The sequence below is a fragment of the Salmo trutta genome, chromosome 3, assembly GCF_901001165.1.
Source record: "Salmo trutta chromosome 3, fSalTru1.1, whole genome shotgun sequence".
Taxonomy (NCBI): Eukaryota; Metazoa; Chordata; class Actinopteri; order Salmoniformes; family Salmonidae; genus Salmo; species Salmo trutta.
The window spans coordinates 49,970,681-49,982,387 of record NC_042959.1 but is presented as its reverse complement, the minus strand read 5'-3'; positions in this window follow the sequence as shown (position 1 = coordinate 49,982,387).

The window sequence follows — 11,707 nt, the reverse complement described above, 5'->3', positions numbered from 1 at the left end:
GAAGACATCAATACTATGAAATGATACCTATGGAATCATGTAGTAACCAAAAAAGTGTTAAACAAATCAAAATATATTTTATATTTGAGATTCTTCAAAGTAGCTACCCGTTGCCAGCTTTGCACACTATTGGCATTCTCTCAACCAGCTTCCTGAGGCCTTGTTAAAAGTTATTTTGTGGAGGGGGGGTCAATGTAAATTGTCCAGTGGCGATTGTTATGAATTGTTCAGCAGTCTAATGGCTTGTGGGTAGAAGTTGTTGAGGAGCCTTTTGGTCCTAGACTTGGCGCTCCGGTACCGCTTGCTGTGCAGTAGTAGAGAAAACAGTCTATAACTTGGGTGACTGGAGTCTCTGACAATTTTAAGGGCTTTACTTTGACACTACCTATTATATACTGGAGGTCCTGGATGACAGGAAACTTGGCCCAGTGTTGTACTGGGCCATTCGCACTACCCTCTGTAGCACCTTACAGTCAGTTGTCGAGCAGTTGCCATACCAGGCGGTGATGCAACCGGTTAGGATGCTTTCGATGGTGCAGCTGTAGAACCTTATGAGGATCTGGGACCCATGCCAAATCTTTTCGGTCTCCTGAAGGGGATTAGGTTTTGTCGTGCCCTCTTCACGACTGTCTTGGTATGTTTGGACCATGATAGTTTGCTGGTCATGAAGACACCACAGAACTTAAAACTCTCGACCCTCTCGACCCGTTGGTCCGCGCATGCTTTGAGTACACGTCCTGGTAATCCGTCTGGCCCAACGGCTTTGTGAATGTTGACCTTTTTAAAGGTTTTGTTCACATCGGCTACCGAGAGTGTTATAACACAGTCATCCAGAACAGCTGATGCTCTCGTGCATGCTTCATTGTTGCTTGCCTTTAAGCGAGCATAAAAGGCATTTAGCTCATCTGGTAGGCTCGCGTCACTGGGCAGCTCGCGTCTGGCTTTCCCTTTGTAGTCCGTAATAGTTTTCAAGCCATGCCACATCCGACGAGCATCAGAGCCGGTGTAGTAGGATTCAATCTTAATCCTGTATTGACGCTTTGCTTGTTTGATGGTTCATCTGAGGGCATAGCAGGATTTCTTAATTAGTCTCCCGCTCATTGAAAGCAGCTCTTGCCTTTAGCTCGATGCAGATGTTGCCTGTAATCCATGGCTTCTGGTTGGGATATGTACGTACAGTCACTGTGGGGACAACGTCATCAATGCACTTATTGATGAAGCTGATGACTGAGGTGGTGTATTCTTCAATGCCATTGAATGAATCCCGGAACATATTCCAGTCTGTGCTAGCAAAACAGCCCTGTAGTGTAGCATTCGTGTCATCTGACCACTTCTGTATTGAGCGAGTCACTGGTACTTACTGCTTTAGTTTTTGCTTGTAAGCAGGAATCAGGAGGATAGAATTATTGTCAGATTTGCCAAATGGAGGGCAGGGGAGAGCTTTGTATGCATCTCTGTCTGTGGAGTAAAGGTGGTCTAGGATTTTTATTCCCCTGGTTGCACATGTGACATGCTGTTAAAAATTTGGTAAAACTTTTAAAAGTTTGCCCGCATTAAAGTCCCCGGCTTCTAGGAGCGCCGCTTCTGGGTGAGCATTTTCTTCTTTGCTTATGGCCTTATAGAGTTGGTTGAGAGCGGTCTTAGTGCCAGCTTCGCTTTGTTGTGGTAAATAGACGGCTATGAATAATACAGATCAGAACTCTCTTGGTAGATAGTGTGGTCAACAGCTTATCATAAGGTAGTCTACCTCCAGCGAGCAATACCTCGAGACTTATTTAATATTAGACATCGTGCAGCTGTTATTGACAAAAAGACACACACTCCCATCCCTCGTCTTACCAGGGGTAGCATCTCTGTTCTGCCGGTGCATGGAAAATCCCACCAGCTCTATATTGTCCGTTTCTTCATTCAGCCACGTCTCGGTGAAACATAAGATGTTACAGTTTTTACTGTCCCGTTGGTAGGATAATCTTAATAGTAGGTCATCAAATGTATTTTCCAACGATTGTACGTTAGCAAGGAGAATGGAAGGCATTGGGAGTTTGCTCGCTCACCTCCGGATTCTCAGAACGGATCCCCGATCTGCGTCCCCTTTTCTGGCGTCTTTTCTTCACGCAAAAGGCGTGGATCTGGGCCTGTTCCAGTGAAAGCAGGATATCCTTCTCGTCGGACTCATTAAAGGAAAAAGTTTCTTCCAGTCCGCGGTGAGTAACCGCTTTTCTGATGTCCAGAATTTATTTTAGGTCATAAGACAGTAGCAGCAACATTATGTACACGATAAGTTAAAAAAAGTTACACAAAACGCAAAAAAATAACAAAATTGCACAATTGGTTGGGAGCATGTAAAACGTCAGCCATGTTCTTCGGCGCCATTTTGTGACACCTATGCTGCAGAGGATAAATTCATTAGGGTTAAATGCACCTCAGATTGCAGCCCAAATAAATGATGCACAGAGTTCAAGTAACAGACACATCTCAACATCAACTGTTCAGAGGAGACTGCTTGAATCAGGCTTTCATGTTCAAATTGCTGCGAAGAAGGACACCATTAATAAGAAGAGACTTGTTTTGGCCAAGAAACACGAGCAATAGACATTAGACTGGTGGCAATCTGTCCTTTGGTCTGATGAGTCCAAATTTGGAGATTTTTGGTTCCAACCGCCGTGTCTTTGTGAGATGCAGAGTAGATGAACGGATGATCTCCGCATCTGTGCTTCCCACCGTGAAGCATGGAGGAGGAGGTGTGATGGTGTGGTGCTTTGCTGGTGACATTGTCTGTTATTTATTTAGAATTCAAGGCACACTTAACCAGTATGGCTACCACAGCATTCTGCAGTGATACGCCATCCCATCTGGTTTGCGCTTAGTGGGACTATCATTTGTCTTTCAACAGGACAATGACCCAACACACATCCAGGCTGTGTAAGGGCTATTTGACCAAGAAGGATAGTGATGGAGTGCTGCGTCAGATGACCTAGCCTCCACAATCACCCAAAATCAACCAATTGAGACAGTTTGGGATGAGTTGTACCGCAAAGTAAAGGAAAAGCAGCAAACAAGTGCTCAGCATATGTGGGAACTCCTTCAAGACTGTTGGAAAAGCATTCCTCATGAAGCTGGTTGAGAGAATGCCAAGAGTGTGCAAAGCTGTCATCAATGCAAAGGGTGGCTGCTTTGAAGAATCTCAAATATAAAATATATTTGATTTGTTTAACACTTTTTTGGTTAGTACATGATTCCATACATGTTATTTCATATTTTTGATGTCTTCACTATTATTCTACAATGTAGAAAATAGTAAAAATAAAGAAAAACCCTTGAATGAGAAGGTGTGTCCAAACTTTTGAATGGTACTGTATAAATATATATATATATATATATATATATATATATGTGTGTGTGTGTGTGTGTGTGTGTGTGTGTGTGTGTGTGTGTGTGTGTGTGTGTGTGTGTGTGTGTGTGTGTGTGTGTGTGTGTGTATTTTGTTGTTGTTGTTTCTCTGTAATACTACTAGCCACCTGTCACGGTTGTCGTACGAAGGAGACCAAGGCGCAGCGTGTGTATCGTTCCACATTTTATTATAACTGTGAAACTATGCAAGACATACAAATAAACTACTAAACAAAATAACAAACCGTGACGAAGAGGTGAAACATACACTACCTCAAAATAATCTCCCACAAACCCAGGTGGGAAAAACATCTACTTAAATATGATCCCCAATTAGAGACAATGATGACCAGCTGCCTCTAATTGGAGATCATCCCCAAAAAACAACATAGAAAAACAGAAACTAGAACATAACAACATAGAAAATTGAAACTAGACAAAACCCTGTCATGCCCTGACCTACTCTACCATAGAAAATAAAAGCTTCTATGGTCAGGACGTGACAGTACCCCCCCCCCAAAGGTGTGGACTCCGAACGCAAAACCTATAACAAAAAAAAGAAAAAGGGGAGGGTTAGGTTGGGTGTCTAATGTTGGTGGCAGCTCTGGTGCAGGACGAAGAACCTTCTCATCCCGCGGATCCTCCTGTATCGGGGGCGGTTCTGGTGCGGGATGAAGAACCCTCTCATCCTGCTTATCTGCCAGCATAAGAGGCGGCTCTGGTGCAGGACGACGAACCCTCTCATCCTGCAAATCCAGCATAGGAGGCGGCTCTGGTGCAGGACGACGAACCTTCTCATCCTGCGAATCCACCCTCATCGGTGGAAGCTCTGGGCCGCCGACTGCCGCTGGAGGCTCCGGACCGCAGATCGTCGCTGGAGGCTCCGGACCGCGGATCGTCGCTGGAGGCTCCGGACTGCGGACCGTCGCTGGAGGCTCCGGACTGTGGACCGTCGCTGGAGGCTCCGGACCAGGGGGCATCGCTGGAGGCTCCGGACCGGGGGGCGTCTCAGGAGGTTCCGGGCTGTGGGCCGTCTCAGGAGGTTCCGGGCTGTAGGCCGTCTCAGGAGGTTCCGGACTGTAGGCCGTCTCAGGAGGTTCCAGACTGTAGGCCGTCTCAAGAGGTTCCAGACTGGGAACTGTCGCTGGAAGCTCCGGACTGGGAACTGTCGCCGGAAGCTCCGGACTGGGAACTGTCGCCGGAAGCTCTGGACTGGGAATGCGCACTGGAGGCCTGACGCGTGGGGCTGGCACAGGTGGCGCCAGACTGGTAACACGTACTTCAGGGCGAGTGTGAGAAGCAGGCACAGGACGTACTAGACTAGGGAGGCGCACTAGAGGCCTGATGCGTGAGACCGGTACAGGTGGAACCGGACTAGAAACACGCACCTCAAGGAGAGTGCAAGGAGGTGGCACAGGACATACCTGACTGGGAACACACACTTCAGGGCGAGTGCGAGGAGCAGGCACAGGACGCACCGGACTAGGGACATGAACCTCAGGGAGAGTACGAGGAGGTGACACAGGACGTACTGGGCTGTGAAGGCGCACTGGAGACCTGGTGTGTATAGCGGGCCTCAATGGTACCGGAACTTTAACACACTTCTCAGGACGAGTACGGGGAGCTGACACATGTGGCATTGGACGACTAACACGCTCCTCAGGGCGAATGCCGTGCATAATACTCCAAACCAACAGCTCTCTCTCTTCACTCTCCTCCAATTTATCCAACAATTCCTCAAACGTCTCTAAATCTCCCCTCTGTTCACTCTCCTCCAATTTATCCAATATTTCCTCTTTACTCTCCGACTCATCCCTCGGCCTCGCCGACCAACCCATGTGCTCCCCCCCAAAAAATATTTTGAGGTTGCTTCTTGGGCTTGTGTCGTGGCCGCGAACCCTGTCGTCGTCGCTGTCCTTCCTTCACCGCTTGTGTCTCCCGCCATGGAAGACGATCCTGTCCTGCCTGGATTTCCTGCCAAGTCCAGGATCCCTTTCCATCCAATATCTCCTCCCAAGTCCAGTATGTCCCCCACTCCTGGTCACGCTGCTTGGTCCTTTGGTGACGGGAGATTCTGTCACGGTTGTCGTACGAAGGAGACCAAGGCGCAGCGTGTGTATCGTTCCACATTTTTTTATAACTGTGAAACTATGCAAGACATACAAATAAACTACTAAACAAAATAACAAACCGTGACGAAGAGGTGAAACATACACTACCCCAAAATAATCTCCCATAAACCCAGGTGGGAAAAACATCTACTTAAATATGATCCCCAATTAGAGACAACAATGACCAGCTGCCTCTAATTGGAGATCATCCCCCCAAAAAACATAGAAAAACAGAAACTAGAACATAACAACATAGAACATTTTAACTAGACAAAACCCCGTCACGCCCTGACCTACTCTACCATAGAAAATAAAAGCTTCTATGGTCAGGACGTGACACCCCCTAGCAATTTTATGAAGTTGACTTCCCAACCTCATAACCATCTACCAAGAAGCCATTTCAGGCTATCAATTAATTTAGAGTAGCTAGCTTGTCTAACAATTTTAGCTGGCATGCCTCCAGTCAGGAGGATACAGACAGCTCAAGAGTTATGCTTAGATATGCTGAAAAATAAACATACTTTAGACATAGAATGAAGCATAGTGATTATGGTTCTAGATTGCAGGAAAAAGGTGTCTCAGGTGTTTGAAAAATGCTACATTTTCCATTTTAAGGACGGGGGCCCTAGCCCCCCTCCAGAACATCCCCCCAGCCATCCTCACATACATTGTGCCCCCTCAGAGTTTGGGGCTGCATGACGTCCCTGCTCTGCAGAGAGTATAAACACACTCAAAGATACACACGTGCACTCACATACAGAAAACAGAAATTTCACACTTATCTTCACTCGTTCTTCTTTAATTTATTTATTTTAGATTTAACCTTTATTTAACCTTTATTTTACTTCTCCAGTGTGTGAAGAAACTAATTCAGTAAAAGAGATTCCCTTTACGGTTTTCTCTAATCAGAGGTCAACCTGTCAGTCACACTGCATTTTGACTACCTCCGGACCGGTGCCACTGCTCCTCTCTCACATCTGTGTGCTGTAACATGATCTACGGATCCCATTGGCTGACCTCTGGCCCCAAACCCTGGCTCAAGGAAGCCCCACTTCCTGCTGTGGGCACTGAGTGTGAGGTAGCAAAAGACCCCAACCTTGTTTCACGCCATCTTTTCCCCCACGAGAGAGGGAGTGCCACATCCTGCGAAATGCAAATCACCCCTCAGTGTTCCTCACTATGCTCGCCACCTCAGTTGTGAGACATCATCATTGCAGGTGGCTAAATCCTAGCACAATTCCTGGAGCCAGTCAGCTGTTTGAGCTCCTATTAACGTATGGTGATAATCCCTGGAAAGCAGTGAACAATCACGTATCGAGGGGCGGGGGCGCCGGGGAGACAACAGGGTCGCCCTGGGGGTCCAACAAAGTTGTTCCAGATCCCACCGCTGCCACCAAAGACACCCAAATGTAAAGTCCTCCGGCTTGGATCTGGACTGTGGAGGCCACTATCTGACAGTGATTGGCTCACACAGACAGGATGTGAGTGCCCCAACTCAGACCTATCTACCCTACCTTTACCAACCTAAGCGCAGGGCTCACCCAGTGTTACATCCCCAATCCGTGCCTGTGGAAGGAAATATGACACATTGGCAATTAACAGGCTGGCTGCCTGAACTTTTACTGTGACCCAGTTTGGGAGAGTAAAGAATACTACATGTCTATGCACTTTCTCAGCCGTCAGTGTTGGCTCTTGATTCTGAATGTTCTTAAAAGGTACCTACTGTATAGTCAGTATAGAGTCTATAGTGTCTTTAAGAAGTGCCTATTAGAGGTGGCTATGACTTTCTCTTTGCATAGGTTTTATTTCACTAAGACACCAGATACACAGGAAAGAAGCAAAGAACAATGACTTAAACTATATGTCGGGTTGTCAGCATTTTTATTTTAAACCTACCAGAAATTGTTTTTACCTCTGGTCCTGGCATTCTGTGCAACCCTAGCATGCCCCAGATACCTCCACTCTGTACTTCTACCCTGACCTTTACTCCCTTCCCCTGCCCTCTCCTCCCAGTCACAACACCTTTTTTGTTTGTTTACATCTGCCGAGGAACACCATGCCTCCACGTTGCTTTGTTAAACACACGTAATCTCACCAAGAAAAAGAGCGAGGGAGAGAAAAAGAGACAAAAAAGGAGGGAGAAGAGGGTGAGAGTTCCAAGAGCCCTAAAGATGTCGGGAATTGTTGACGCTAGTGGCAAGGTTGTTTTGGCTCACCTGGATAGCGACTGGGGGTGGAGATCTGATTGATGGTTGGGGCTATGGCCGAGGCCTATCGAGATGCTAAGCTCTGTGTTGTGGGTCAGAGCCATCCTCTCACTGACTCATCTCTAGACAGCTCACTGTTTCAGCTCCATTGCTCGCTGATGAAAACAGTCACAAGGTGCTGGGAATCTGAAGCGTGCGATGAGAAAGACATGAATGTGCCATGTGTAATATTTGATCTTATTAAAAAACAATATTATTGGAAGAAGTGAAGAAAAAAGGAGTCAAAGCATGGCAGAGGATGGAGGATATAACATTCTCTGGAGGCCTAGGTATTTCCGGTTGGCTCAGGGAAGTGTAGCCTCTGGGTGAACAACTAAATGTCTTTGTCCCCTTAAAACAATGCCAGACATGCTGGGCTGAGCCAGAGGACATGCCATCGTAATGAAAAGTGTGTTGGAGTCAAGCAGTAGATGTCATTCGGCCTACACCTCAATACACAAACAATTGGAAGCAACACATTCAGGCGTTCTGCGAAAACAAACAGTGGAAACTTCAGGATAAGTGTCCTTATGTAGGTCAACATGATAGCTGAATAGCAAGTCAAAGCTAGGTGCCAATACGGCCAACTTCAATAATATTGAGAACCGTCAAAGTGGGAGTGTTTGTTGGAACAGACATGAAAAGGAGGTGCCTGTGCTTTTGCTTTGACGGCCCCTCCCTCCATAGTTTACATTATCATAACGAAAGTGGATTTAACCCTCGTGTTTTTTTGTAACCAACATAGCCGGCTGCTACCTACTGCAAATATTCTCCTTTTCCATGGTTATGATATCATTTTTTGTTAGCTTTTGTAAAATATGCCTTTCTCTGTCAAGGGAAGCTATGTTGACTTTTGGTCGGAGGTTAGTACTTGTGGATTATACAGTCCAATGTGACCGACTTCTCCCTCAGTGGGCACACAATAACCCCAAACTTCAACTTAGTACCCTGGAATAGGTTATTCAGTGTATTCACTGAAGAGTGTTCAATTCAATAAACTCTTTTTGCAAATAACATCACTTTCCATATCTTCACTTTGTTCAGGCTGTATTTATAGACTCGTGGAAGGAATCTTGAAGGCCTGTGGGTGTGTTTTTTCTCCTGCTTTAGCTACCTTTGCCAACAGAGGGTCTGGGGTGCTCTACAATGGAGGATGAAACTGGACGGAGCTTGTGGGAGGCAGCAGACATCAAAAGTGTCTTGATCACAAAGTGGAAGGCAGACAAGAATACTGCCCATGGACACGAGGAGGGATCTGTCAAATACCTGGCTCTGGACAGATGTGGAGAAAGATCGAGGCAAATTCACTCACACAGGGGCGGGAAGCCTCATCTAGGCCTATATTAAGTCTACTGCTCTCCATAAAATTCTCCCATTTCACCTTGGTTCTTCTAATTTTCACCATCAATTAGTCCATATGGTGGAGGTTTTCGTGGCCCATTCTACTGTATATACCTTTTGGCAACATGCTTAGCCAAAATAGATTGCATAGTAGCCTATACAGGTTTACAGATGATATATGACCCTCTGTATACAATGTAACGACCATAGAAAGAGACTGAATAAAACATAATTCCAGTCAATAATGGGTGGACTGGCGGACATTACGAGGGTACCCTTATCCTTTGTGGAGCAAAGCAGGAAGTGTACCCATCAATATGTGCTGTGATTTGTTGATTCAACTGAACTGACATTACAAAATTACATTCCATTGTATGAGCCACATCAGTTAACATCATTTGAATGAACATTCTACATTACCATGGAAATTATTGCATCACAATACCAGGCAGCCATTGCAAGTGTACCCATAGGGCTCCTGAGTGGCGCAGCGGTCTAAGGCCGGTGTAAGCCGTCATTGTAAATAAGAATTTGTTCTTAACTGACTTGCCTAGTTAAATAAAGGTTAAATAAAAACATAAAAAAGATGGGTTGGTTGCTAAGAAAAAACCGAGGCATGCACAACTATGGGACAAACAGACTGGGTTGGCTTGGATTGTTGATAAAAATGTAAGCTATATTTCGTCTCCACTGTTTATTGAAAACATAGATTTGCACAATGAGCACTTGTCTCTCAAATACATAGTTACAGTTGTTGGTTAACTAGCTAGCGAATGTTAGCCATATTTGCATTGAAATTAAATCAGTCAAAACACCTCAAAACAAGACATGGTATCAATAACAAGATGAAACGAGCCACTTACGATTCCCCACATGGCAGTTTCTTGTCATTCTTGCTAGCAATCTGGCCATCCAGAATCACAACAACACGCTGATTTCTGCCCAAAGGAAGCACGAACATCCTTTCCGTGCAGTTCTATTCACTATAATTCTATGGTAATGACTTCACCAAGCATTGAAGTCATTTGGGTAAGATGCCTTGCTGACCGAGCCCACACTATCTGACAACCCAAACAAAGCAACAACCACCTTGTTTTAAGAGACTCAAAAGACATGCATCGATGCTCCTCCTAGCTTTTCCTGTTTGAATTCACTCTCTACGGTACCTACAATGAAGTCGACAAAGAGAAGACACTGCTTGTCTATCCGTGGTGCACCAGTTCCCCCTCCAACCCATCCCCACCCTCGTCCTCATCCTCATCTCCTAGAGAAAGACGCCGGAAGGTGAAAGTGCGATGGGGCGTCACTTACCACCTGTCCCGCGACAGAGGTGTTGAGGACAGTGAGTGGCTCTCTGACAGGCCCTATTGTCCTCACGCGGCCTGGGCGGTCCGGCTACCATTTGTCTGAGTCCTTCACCTGGAGACATGGGCCTCTATCTCTCCATTTACCCTCCACCACTCCCTACCTGCAGTAACATGCTTGGGTCTACGCTTCCTTTCTGTGGCGGTTTGCTCTGTTGTTATTTCTTGGACAGTGGGATGGTCGGATGTGGCTACACAGAGGCCTTGTCAGCACTTACCTTGTCCCACAACATGGAACTAAGTGGACATGGCTTGCAGGGACAGGAGATCTGGAGATATGTGTTTGCAGCTCGACTCAACCTTTCTTTCATTCTAACATGGGTAGTTTTGTGGAGCCATTGCATATTGAGATGGTAAAAAGTACAGATTTAAGAGTTGTAGTATGCTTTAAAAGATTTGCTGTTATTAATTTAGTGCAGAGGCCAAAGTTCTTCATCTTTAGCATTAATCTTTAACATTACGCAACTATTATAATTCTGGCATACCTCCTTAGGCTCAGAGCAAACATTTACTGTAGATCTCTCAGTGGAGGTCTGCAGGCGCATAGTTAACATGTGCAGGGGAAACGTTATCTTTAGCCTTTATTAATGAAGGGAATAGCAGAGAACTGTTAGGCCAGAGGTTGATCACAGATGACACCCAGGTGCCAAATCACTCCCTGTCTTTTTACAACAGCACTCAAAACACCCGAGTGGGATCCAACATCAGTGCCAAAACACCAGTTACAACCTGACCCGTGTTTAAATGACCATGAAATCACAAAGGAGAGAAGATATGGCATAATGCCAGGGGAAAGGATGTTGGCTTCTGGATTCATTCAACTATATTATTCTATTAGGCCATGTTTGATACACGCAGCCTTTTAATTCACAACACTGCATTTACTGTATTACCTTATCGTAATTGAATCGAGAAGCGCTTGATCGTCTCTAATGAGATTGCTGATGTGGGGAAACTAATTCAAGGATGCTTGCGAGAAGTGTCCCCACCCTGAAAAATCCCGTGTACTTCCAAAGGCCCAAATGTGTGGAGAGGGAAAGAGGGCAATGAGTCTTGTTTATTCTGTGCTTGAGCAAATGCTGCACTTACGGGTAGCTGTTCAAAAGTAACCTTGTTCCCTGGCTAGCCTGTCAGTCACAGAGGTGCCCTTAGTTTAGAGCCTTGTGTAGTTTCAAAAGTGCACAAACTCTCCCTGGTCCCTGACTGCCCAATCTAAATTAAAATCACATTGTCTGTAGTCCTCGCCCACGGCGGT